Source organism: Crotalus tigris, unplaced genomic scaffold (genome assembly GCF_016545835.1).
Source record: "Crotalus tigris isolate CLP2741 ecotype Arizona unplaced genomic scaffold, ASM1654583v1 scf7180000017603.310814, whole genome shotgun sequence".
In the NCBI taxonomy this organism is placed as follows: domain Eukaryota; kingdom Metazoa; phylum Chordata; class Lepidosauria; order Squamata; family Viperidae; genus Crotalus; species Crotalus tigris.
In genome coordinates, this window is record NW_024096506.1 from 150245 (window position 1) to 162944 (window position 12700).

General features: G+C 35.7%; 1 long non-coding RNA gene across 3 annotated transcripts in view; it reads right to left on the reverse strand.

Annotated features, from left to right (window-relative positions):
• The window catches only part of LOC120297258, a 32162-nt gene extending 19764 nt beyond the window's left edge, over window positions 1-12398 (reverse strand). For all 3 annotated transcript variants that reach the window (XR_005553750.1, XR_005553751.1, XR_005553752.1), the window contains exon 1: window positions 12165-12398. This is a non-coding gene — a long non-coding RNA (uncharacterized LOC120297258). The remainder of the gene's footprint in view (window positions 1-12164) is intronic.
• Window positions 12399-12700: the final 302 nt, after the last annotated feature.

A 12700-nucleotide genomic window follows, 5' to 3' on the forward strand; every position in this document is an offset into this window, starting at 1 on the left:
GTCATGCATGGCTTGGCACTTCATAATACAAGGAAAGTCAGTTTTGTCACCCTTCCTCCCTTGTAAAAGGATTCTAATCCAAACTTCCCTAAAGTTGAATCTCTGATGTCAGTAGAGAGGAAAATGGAAGGAAAGCTTTGGGGCAAAGGTCAAACTTTTGTTTTCTTTGACATGGAAAATAGAATGGACATTTTTTAATTATACAGAAATGGTGATTTAAAAAAAACAACAGAATACATGTATGAATCTTGGTATAAAATTAAGAAATATGAGAAAATAGATGGTTAAGAAGATGCTTCTACCCAGCAGTTACAGCAGTGACCACAACTGGTTCCAGCAAAATAGTTGCTAAATGACACAGTCACTAAGCAGAGAGAGAGAGAGAGAAAGAGAGAGAAAGAGAGAGAGAGAGAGAGAGAGAAAGAGAGAGAGAGAGAGAGAGAGAGAGAGAGAGAGAGATTGTGAAAGTGTCATCTTTGCTGTCATCTTATCCAGGTAAAGTTGTCTCATACAGTCTTCTGGGCCTGACCTGTTTTTTTTTTTTTCTTGTCTTTTTTCTTTTCTTTTCTTTTCTTTTCTTTGGGCAGATAAATTGCTTAAACAAGCTCTCTGTTCCCAACTTTCCTTTCTTTGCAGTGTGTTCATAAAAGTGCTAACTGCAAGCTAACAACATCTGCTCTGTGACCTTAATTAATTGATTAGAACATTCCCTCTGGCTGGCAATTGCTGCCTGAAATTGACCAGACCTTAACTGTTGTTGTAAAAGTGCACATTGGTTGGAAAATGGTTTGTTTAAAATAGAGTTTATTACTGATATATTTGCAAATGGTCTCTGTCTAGGGCAGTTGCTAAATGAGAATTGCCTGGATATGAAAATGAGAATTGAATGTCAGGAGAAATATAATAATTAGCTGAATGCAATAGGAATGGGGTACTTGAGTTCACATGGTCCCAACACCCGACAGCAAGGACCCAAAATTATAAATATGAAGAAGGAGCAAACTAATTAAAAGTCATAACTAGTTAAAGTTGATGTCATGCTCAAACAGAAAGGGTACTTAAGGAATAAAAAGTGATAAATGATATGGGGTATGCATATAGTAGAATCAGGGATGGTTTTCAAGGACAGGAACATTGTACACATACTGAATGTCCTTACTGTGAACTAGTTGCAGCTATTTTCTTTTCTGCTGCCTATCTTGTGCTTTTAATGTCTTTGTCTTACTCTTTTTTACTCACTCAGGCAGTTGCTGTGAATTGAACATGATTGAATGTGAGGAAAAAAGCAACCATATGACTATAGAAGCACAAGATAAATATTTACCGCAGAATAGTAGAAAAATGGATTGTGAGGATTTCAAATAGAGAATTAATACAAAAGTTGAAGAACAGATGAGCCAACCTACATCTCTGTTTCACACCCTTTTGAAAATTTACCTTGCTCTGCCTAGCTAACACTTAATAAAATGCAACTTTACACATCATTTGTATCTAGGCTGTTAATTCCTCTGGATTCCTTCCTGTTTCTTCTATAACATTTGTTGAGGAATTAAATAGAATGAAGGTCGTTGTGAACTTCCTAGGTTGTGTCTATGAACTTCTCCTATGATGACTTAATATTAGGCAATGGCCTCTATATGTCTAAAGCATGTGGGTTCATCAACTAGGCAGTACTTTTTCTCAAAAGCAATCTGTAAATTTCCAACTCAAATGACTGACGGTAATTGAATTGAGGTGGTCGGGAAAAAGTTCATAAGAAATATATCTTAATAGGAATGCTGGATGCTGTTTTTACTAACTTTAGGTAATAGGTAATATTAAGCTTGGCTGAATAATGTAACTTAAATAATATAGCCTGTGTGTCATTACTATAAAGATGTGTTCATGCTATGTAGAAACCATTTTACAAGAAGTGTCAACTGAAAGTCACAGATGGTGTAAGATATTACCCGTGTAGAGAGGTGTGGTAAGACAACTGTTTGTGTGAACTTCTCCTTTTTCCTTGTGTAGCTTCAAGATATAAACTTCTCTGTTTTAGTGTGTCAAAGGTAGATAAGAGCCCTAAGGCTAAGGCGTGAGTGGCCAATACTATAAGAATTACTCCCTGGGAGTAGCCGGGGTTCAGAATCTGTCATGCTAATGCTCTGAACCAAATGTGCACAAATAAACCTGTTTTCTCCAACCCTTCGTGGTCTTGTCTTCTGATGTAAGTATCATGGTTTTTCCACAACAGAATAATGATGCTCCCAGTCTTACATCACCACCCCAACCACTCTCTATCCACAATCTAAAAACAAAACAAAAAATAGACCAACTGGTTTTGTTGTTGTTAAGTCTGTCCTCTCTTACTTGACCCATTCATGTGGTATAAGTCACTATAGACACTTAGAGAATATAGTATTCATCAGGTACAAACAACCAGACCCACACATATAGAGTTCAAACCTGTATGTTCTGCCTGTAATAGAGGAATCTCTTCAGTCTGGCCGCTTGCTCTTGGGAACAATTCGATAAGGCTAAAAGGAACTTGGGGGGCGGGGGAGTGTCAGTCCTAGATCTTTTGAGATTGCCCAATGACTCCAGGCTGTCTCCATGCTTAATCTCTCCTCACTGCCCAGATGAATACTTCCCAACAGTATTTGAGCAGAAAAACCAGCTAGGACCATTCAAGTTGCTACTTCTTTAACAACAAAACAACAAAACTGGACTGCACTGTAAATATCCAAAACTAAATCTATGATTAGTGACCAGATCATTACATTATTTTGGTAGCCCTATTTGCTTTCCTCCCCCACCATCCATTTTTTTTCTTTATCTTTTTCTCCAGCTTAGTGAGTGGTAAGTCTACCCAGGATAGGAGATGATTAGTGAATATAATCTATAGAAGTTTCAGCTCAGCCATTTCCATGAGATAAAGAGATGGTAAAACAAGGGAACAATGTTCTCCATCATGACCCTGACCCTATAGCCCAGCCTCCCTTACAGTGGTGGGATTCAGCCAGTTCGCACTGGTTCAGGAGAACCAGTAACTAATTTTTTGTTGCCCAGACCCAGAATGGACTTCCGGAAGCAGCATCCACACAGAGAACCGGTTGCTCACATATTTGAATTCCACGTTTCTCAGAATAGGCAAATAAAAACAATGGCTTTGTTCTTTTTTAAACAATAGAATGAGTCACAGAAGTGTTTTTGTACAGAGTCAAAATGCAGGAATTGCCATTCTAATGTTTTGAAATTGTCATATAGTACAATAATGCTTTTCTGCCCATACCCCCAAGCCATTCAACTGCATTGGCATACTAATTAAAATAGTATTGCCAGTAAAGTTCCAGGTAGTTCTGAGAGTTATAAAATATGCCTTTTCAATTTTCCACAATGCCAACAATTTCTTGGATTTGAAACTGGCAGCCTCCCAAACACACAGGAAGCAGGTGATTTATGGAAGGAGGTAGCTATAAAAAGCTTCCATTTGCCTGAGTTTTAATTAACTGTTGTGCTATTGGCCTCCTCCCTTAAGGTGCAGAAGGGGGTTGCTTTTCTTTTCAAGACTGCAGATTAATAACTTAAATGTATTTATTTTTTTAAACACTTTCCTCCTACATAGCAATTCTGATGCTGGAGATTATACATTTATAGAAACAGTGTTCTGGGTCCTCCTCCAGGCAATTCTTCCCAGGTAAGTGGGTGATCTCTGCTAAAATCAAAAGACTTACAAATGTAGAAGCAGAGGGCCTTTCCCGGTGATATAGGAGGGCAGCTTCTGTTGTACTATTACAGAATAATTCAAGCCACTTCCTTCAGAAGTTGGTATTTTGGGTTCACTGAGGTTTATAGTCAGTAAAGAGTTATAGGACAACAGACTCAGTTGCTGAAAGGCCTTGCATCCTAGAACACAGATTTCCTTCACAGCAGAACATGCAAGCTTTGCAGAAAGTAAGATCTGCATTTTAGACTGATTTTTTACTGCAAGCCCACAATCATATATTCCTGACAATCAACGCATATGCCCTCAAGCTAAAAGAAGAAGAAGAAGAAGAAGAAGAAGATGGGAAATGGCTGACAAAATGGTGCTGAAGAAAGGGTAGTCTTGCTGGTCTTGATTAGACTTTAGGGATTTTCAAAACGTGCTGAAGTGGATACTTCTATTGGGAATCCACCACTTGCCTACTTTCAGCAATTATAGTTGAAACTGAATAGTTGAATTTCAGTGCAAAAAAACTGAGGACAACAATTGAAGGGATAAGGCATGAATTTTCTTTAAGAACATTACAAAAATCAACAGTTTTTTTTTTAAAAAAATGCAAAGATGTACATAATCAGTAACAAGAAAGACAAACTGTACTAGAGAAAGACAATATAAAGAAACCGAGTCTCCCGCCCCTGGGAAGAAAGGGGGTGTGGTAATCTATGTTAAACAGAATTTATCCGCTACCTTGTTAGAATCAGACCCTTACGGAAGATATGTTATGCTTGAACTTGGTTTATATGGCAAGAAAATTCTTATTGTGGGGTTGTATGCACCAAACCAGCAACAGGAGCAATTTTATAGGTTACTACATCAGAAAATAACTTTGTTGGACTATAGATCTGTGATTTTAATGGGAGACTGGAATGGTGTCTTAGATATACAAATGGACAAAAAAGGCTCTTCTACCTTTTTTAAACAGGCTAAATTACCTAAAGCCTTTTTTGATATGAAAGAAGATTGGGAATTGAGAGACTATTGGCGTGAACGTAATCAAGAAGAAAAGGATTTTACGTTTTTCTCAGATAGACACCAATCTTTCTCAAGAATTGATTTCTTTTTGATCACAACAGATTTATACAACAGGGTGAAGAATGTAAAAATTTTTCCTAGGACATTGTCCGATCATAGTCCAGTTTGGATGGAACTGTTTGTAGAGAAGGAAGATAGGAGATCCTGGAGGGTGAATGAGAATTTATTTAAACAAGAAAAAAATGTTCATAAATTAAAGGAATGTTTAAAGGAATATTTTACTTTAAATATGAACAAGGGAACATCAATGTCAATGGTCTGGGATGCAAGTAAAGCTTTTATGCGTGGTATTTTGATAAAAATGAATAATTTGCATAGACAGAAACAGACTCAGAAACGGAAAGACTTGGAAGAGGAGATTAAATTAAAAGAGAAACTTTTAATTTCAAATCCCTTAGATGAAAAGGTTAAAGGAGCTTTAAAATTGTTAAAAACACAATTTAACATGCTGATGGCTGATCAAGCTGCAACTAATTTGCTATTTATGAAACAAAATACATTTTGTAATGCTAATAAACCAGGGAGATGGTTGGCTTATCAGTTAAGAAAAAAACAGAAACAGAGGAATATAGATAAAATAAATTATAATGGTAAATTGGTTTATCAGAAAGAATTGATTAAGAAATCTTTTTTAGAATACTATCAAAAATTATATAAGGGTACTAATATTCAAATTACAGATATAAATAATTATTTAGGCAAAGTTAACTTTCCTAAATTAACAGAAGATCAGGAAAAAAAGATTAACGGTTTAATTACTAAGGAAGAAATTGTTACAGCTATTAAACAATTGAAATTGGGCAAAGCGCCGGGTACGGATGGGTTGACATCTATTTATTATAAAGCTTTAGTAGAAGAGATGACTCAACCGTTGTGTGAACTGTTTAATAACTTATTACAGGGGTTAGAGATCCCTCCATCCTGGCGTAATGCATTTATATCATTGATTCCAAAAGATAGTCAAGATCTTACTTTGCCTAAAAATTATAGGCCTATATCTCTTTTAAATGTGGATTATAAAATTTTTGCAAAAATTTTAGCTAACAGGCTTATGGGGATCTTGCAGCAGTTTATACATAGGGATCAATCGGGTTTTATAACTGGAAGGTATATGAAGAATAACGTTAGACAAATTATTAATTTATTAGAGTATTTAGAAAAGAATAACCAAGTCTCTGCAGGCTTGATATTTTTGGATGCTGAAAAAGCCTTTGATCAAGTGAATTGGCAGTTTATGCTGTGTTTAATCAAGGAGATGAATTTTGGACAAAATATATTACAAGTATTATCCAATATATATCAAAAACAGACTGCTCAAATTATTGTAAATGGGGGTTTGTCAGAGGCTTTTGTAATAGAAAAAGGAACAAGACAGGGATGCCCGTTGTCTCCGTTATTGTTTGTTTTAACACTGGAAATTTTGTTGATTAAAATTCGGGAGTCTCAAGAAATAAAAGGAATAGAAATTAATAAAAAAGAATATAAATTAAGAGCCTTTGCAGATGACTTGGTTGTTACTTTGTCTCAACCTGTTTCTTCGGTGGTGAAATTATTACAATTGATTCAACAATATGGACGTGTTTCTGGCTTTAAAATTAATAATAATAAGACCAAAATATTAGCTAAAAACATGACTAATGGTGATAAACAGGCTTTAGTTAACTTAACAGACTTTGAAATTGTTGATAAGGTAAAATATTTGGGGGTTACATTATCTGCTTCTAATGTAAAATTGTATAAAAATAATTATGAAAAGCTGTGGATGGAGGTACAGAAGGATTTAAAAAACTGGAATAATTTACAGTTATCCCTTATGGGCAGAATTGCAGTTATTAAAATGAATGTCCTGCCAAAGTTTATTTTTTTGTTCCAAATGTTACCTATCTTAAAGAACGAACGTAATTTAGATGAATGGCAAAAAGGTATTAATAAATTTGTTTGGGCAGGGAAAAAACCAAGGGTGAAACTTAAAATAATGCAAGATTTTCGTGAGAGAGGTGGACTCAAGGTACCAAATATGAAATTGTATTATGATGCTGTAGTATTGACATTGATTAGCGACTGGGTGAATTTAACAAATACAGAAATACTTCATTTGGAAGGCTGGGACCTATTTTTTGGATGGCATGCCTATTTAATATTTAATAAAAAAGTGGATTGGGTTTTTAAGTCTCATATTATAAGAAACTCTTTGCTAAGAGTGTGGAGAAAGTATTATAAAAGTGACTTCAAAATACCATTATGGGCTATACCTCGGCATGCCATAGAAGGTATAAGGAAAGGGGTAAATATGGACAAGGTCTCTTACGTACAGTTATTAAGATGGGATGGCCAAGACTGGCAGTTAAAATCTTTGGAAGAATTAACACATGAAAACTTAACTTATTCATGGTTCCAATATAGACAAATAGTGGATAGATGGAAGATGGATTGTAAAATGGGCTGGCTTAGAGAAGATGAAATTTTTTTAAAACAAGTAAGAGATCAAAGGCCAACCCATATTAAGAGAGTTTATGGGGTTTTAGTGGAATTAGATTCAGAACTTGAACTAGTTAAAGATTGTATGATTAAATGGGCACAGAATATTGGTGAAACGATTTCAATGGATACTTGGGAACTTATTTGGATAAGAAATGTTAAATTCACACAAGCGCAAAATTTAAGAGAGAATTTTTATAAGATGTTTTATAGATGGCACCTTGACCCAAAGAAAATGTCCATTATGTACCCTAATCTACAGCCGAAATGCTGGAGATGTGGATATTTGGATGCTACCTATTACCATATTTGGTGGACGTGTAAGCATATAAAAGCTTTTTGGATTAAGATATGGTGGAATATTCAAAGAATTTTTAAAAGGAGGGTAAAATTTACTCCGCAATTATTTTTACTAGGTATTGTTATTGACTGTGATGCTAAGGAGGTTATATTGATGTTAAATTTGATTACAGCCGCTAGGTTGTTAATAGGACAATATTGGAAGAAGGAATCTTTGCCTACTTTACAAGAATGGTTTCATAAAGTTTCGTATTTGGCAGAAATGGCAAAGATTTCGGCTTTCTTAAAGGAGCAATCTCAAGAAAATTTTTTTGCGATATGGGAAAAATGGATAAATTTTATACAACATAATTTGGATATGGAAAAATATTATTTAGCCTTTTTATAATTTGTAATGATTGTTTTTTCTTTCTTTCTTTCTTCTTTTTCATTTTTATATATATACATTTTTTATGTATTATTATTCATATATTTTTTTTTATATATATATATGCTTTATTCTTCGTCTTCTTTCTTCTTTCTCTCTCTCTTTTCTCTTTTTATTTTTTTTTTTTTAGTATATATTATTCATTTTAAAGTTTATGTTATCTATATTATTATTATATATATTATTATTGTGATTTTTATTATTATTATTAATTATTTTATAAATTGCATATGTTATTTTTAAAATATTTGTTAAATAATCCTATATTCAGTTCTGGGAAGTCGGGGGGGGTGGGGTGGTTGGGGAGGGGGGGGGTGGATTTTTATCTGTAAAACTTTTGAAAAATTTCAATAAAAAAAAAAAAAAAAAAACCGAGTCATGCCTAAATGGAGGAAATGAACAACTGTGATCACAAAATAGATGATATATATATATAAAAGTTTGATCACTAAATTATAGCTAGACATTTTAGAAAGTGAAGTGAAATAAGCCTTAGGAATAGTGGCATAGCAAAATTGCAAGGGTATATGGAATACCAGCATAATTGTTAAAAGCCTACAAAATGTTGCAGTTAAAGTAGTCTTTGCACTTTGTTGGTAGTTGTGAAAGACAGAATCAAGGTAATACAAAAAAGGGCAATTCTAAACAACAGGTGCACTTATCTCCCATGCTAGAAAGAGAATGCTCAAGATTTTGCAATCCACATTTCAACAATAGATGGAACAAGGGTGGCTAGGTGTATGAGTAGGAGCCAGAAGATACCAAGGTGTCCACTTTGCTTATTCCAATGGATAATTGGGAAAGGGAAGAAATTTCAAAAACATTATAGAGTTTGCTTTATTGGTCACATAAGGTTCTCGACTGTGTAGACGACAACAAATTATGGATAGCTTTTAAAAATATATCAGACTGCCATAACTGCCATTTGAAGAAGTTAAGCAATGTTCAAGAAGCAAATTCAGATGGAATGTAGAGCAAATAGGTGGACCAGAACTGGTAATGTTTCAAGGCTAAATACTGTCATCTTATTTATTTATGTTATAGGCCGAATATATAATGAAAAATGCTGGACTAGAGGAAATAGAAATCAAAATTAAAATTGACTCAAAGAATGTCAACAAACTCAGAAATGCTGATTGTATTACTTCATTGCCTGCATGTGGGAAAGAGTTAAGGAATATCTTGCTGAAAATGAAAGAAGAGAGTACAAAATGCAACCTGCTGATGAATATTTTAAAAACCCTAAGATGTGTTAACAGACAATGCCAATCTGATGCAACTAGAGTAGCGATAGTGAACCTTTTGGACACAGCATGTCAAAAATTTAGAAAATGCCTAACCTGACTTTACTACTCTCCCTCCCTCCCTCTCTCTCTCTCTCTCTCTCTCTCTTCTCTCTCTCTCTCTCTTTCTCTTCTCTCTCTTTCTCTCCCCCCTCTCTCTGTCTCTGTCTCTGTCTCTGTCTCTCTCTCTCTCTCTCTCTCTGTGTGTGTGTGTCACACACACACACACATACACACACACACACACACACAAAAGAGAAACAACATTTTTTCTCATCCCCATTTAGGATCAGCCTAGCATGTTGGTGAATACTGGCATATTGCCCAAAATGTTGTGGAGGGTCACCTTTGACCCACATGTCATAAGTTCAGTATCACTGAACTAAATGAAGGAGATGAAGTAGAAACAGATTTTATCTTTCTGGGCTCCAATGTTCAAATAAAATAATGATACATCTACTACTTGATTTGCTACGTGAAAAATCTAGACAAAATATTGAACTGCAGAGACACCACATTAACAATAGATTTATATTTCTCAACACTATGCTTTTCCCTGTAGTAACATATAGCTGTAGAAAACTGGACCATCACAAAGGATGAACAAAGAAAAATGGATGACTTTGAGTTGTGGTGCTGAAGAAGGTTGTTGAGAATAGTGTGGAACACAAGAAAAGCAAATCATTCTCTACTACTGAAATAAAACCAAATTCCTCACTGGATATGCCAACAACAAAACTAAAGCTAAGACATTTGGGACACATAATAAAAGATAAGAACCGTTGGGGAAGACGCTGATGCTTACAAAGATAATCAAATGCAAGTTGGTTAGACATTTTCACTGAGGAATGAACTTGTAACAACTCAAAGAAGCAGTTACTGGCAGACAACTGGGTGATATTATGTCCATCAAACTGCAAGCATTTGGAAGTTTATGAAATGCATGAACAACAATCTGCAATTAGTAGCTGTAGCAGCATTTTTTTTTTAAAAAAAAGTGTTACTAAGATATTTGCATTCTCCCTCACCTTTCATTCATATATAGCATCAGCCAAAGGCATCCTACAGATCTGAAATACCGACAGCACCAGGAACAATATTTCACACCTTTTGAAGGGCAACTGTAGAAAAGTGACTGGGAAAACAGGCAGTATAAATATTTGCAGTAAACATGAATGGATATGGAAGATAGCAAGACTTACTGTGGCTATGATAAGGTTTTATACATTATAAGCTCTGTTGGAGTTATTTCCTTTGCTATTGGAGAAGATACTGATCTAGATTGTTTAGTGACATGTTGATGAACTGATCCTGGATTAAAATATATCAAAATAAGCTATGGAGCTTTTAGAGCACATGGGAAACCTGATAGTGTTCTATGGATGCAGGTTACAAAGTTGCCACTGGATGGGCATGGAAAGTTAAAAGTGACTCCATATATACAAGACTGAAAAAGAGACAAGATCACAACCTTGTGAAGATGTGAAAGACTTCAGTAAAATATTTTGTCTCCCAATACCATCTTCCTTTACAAGAATTGCTTGAAGAAAATGTACACTACACAGGGTGTTGATACATTTCCATATAAAAGCAGCCAGTCAGCTAGGTTGCAAATTCACCAACAGCTCAGCATCAAAAAAGAACACATCAGAATAATCCCAGAACCAAAACAGAATTTTCACACACATACAGAGAAGTCATTCAAAGAGCCAACCCACCTGCCCCCCTCCCCCCCCTCTCTCTCTCTCTCACACACACACACACACACACAAGAGAGAGAGACTCATTTTATCTTTCTAGCCCATGCCAATCCAGTTTGCCTTAAAAAAAACAATGTGATAAAATATTCACTGTGGGATGTGTGAATGCAGGTAAAAGATAAATGCAATTAGCCATTGCTAAACAGAAATTTGCAAGGTTCCCCAAAGGGAAACAAAGGAATCACACTTTGTGGATTCATCATTTTAATAAAAGTTAATCTCCTCACACAGATAAATTTAACTCTATATATCTTGAACCTCACCCTTGCCAACTCTACTATGGTACAAAAATATAGGAACTGAGGCACAGATCCTAAGCTATCTTTTGTATCTACCATATGAAATAACAGATCTTATCAGGAAGAGCTGGCCATGCCTGGGGAGTACCTTGACTGGAGAAGCCAAGCAGACAATCACAAAATAGAGCTTGATTGGTGTTAGCAATGATTGTGATGGTTTTTTTATAAAATAATTGCAATTGTTTTAAATAATATTTTTGCATTGGCACATTGCATACCTCTGCTTTAACTATACATCACTTGGAAACATTCAGGTCCAGTCAGTATTTTAATTGTTAATACGCAAATAATCTACCATTTGTGACCCTTCATTCAATGGCCATTTGAAACTACAATGATGCTGAATGAAAGGATTTATGCCCTGTACCCAAAATTGCAGACCCCCAGAGGTCCAGAGATGAAAATTCAGGTGCTTTGCAATTCACCCGCACTTATGACCTTACGGATGTTGCAACTCTCCCCACTCACTTATCACTGTTTTCATCTCAGCCACACACTCAGCCCACCAGTGCATGCAAAGGTGCTGTGGCATGGGAAGCCTCAGCAGTTTCCCTGGTCTGCCAAATTGCACAATTTGGGAAAGGAGGTTTTCAAAGCCTTGGAGAAAGGCATGAGATGGCCTTAGTTAGACTGTGGCTTGCATAGGCTGGGTGTGTCTGTCAGTAGCTGGAGAAAAATGGCAAAGTTAAGTAGAATGCTTTGCATGTACTAGTGGACCAGGGAGCAGGCCAAGGACTCCCAGGCCACAGTGACTTTGCACCAACTGCAGCAATCCCCCATCTCATCCCCCAAGCCTCTCAGGGTTTCCCTCACCCCCTTGTGGCACTTTATTGTCCTTACCTGGGAATCTGCTGAAGAACCGGTGAGATTGTTTAATGACTGCAATTGGGAGGACTGAGTCACATGATGTCTTTCCTAATGACAGCTTTGATCAGCAACCAAGATTCCAGTCCCAATTTTGATCATAAGTCAAGGACTACCTATAAAGCACAATAATGAAGAATACTACTGTTTCAGGCAATCCACAATCTTTTTTCAAGATACTCCATACTTCCGCTCATTTTCCATGTATCTCTAAAAATTCTGTGACTCTGAGAATGTTGAGGATTCTACACATTGACCTGTTGGAAAGAGATATGTGGATGACATACTTGGTGGATTCAAACACTGAAGAAAAAAAGCAGCAATATGCATATTTTCAGAATTATGTAAGATGTTTTCCTTTATTGGTATATTTTGTATACATTTGAATGTATAAACTAGCACAATTAACTTCTCAAATACCACAGTATAAAAATTTCCTTCTCTCCAAGCCATTCTTGAACATTAATGTGTCATACTGCTAACAATTTTTTGAGGACCACCTTTGAAATACT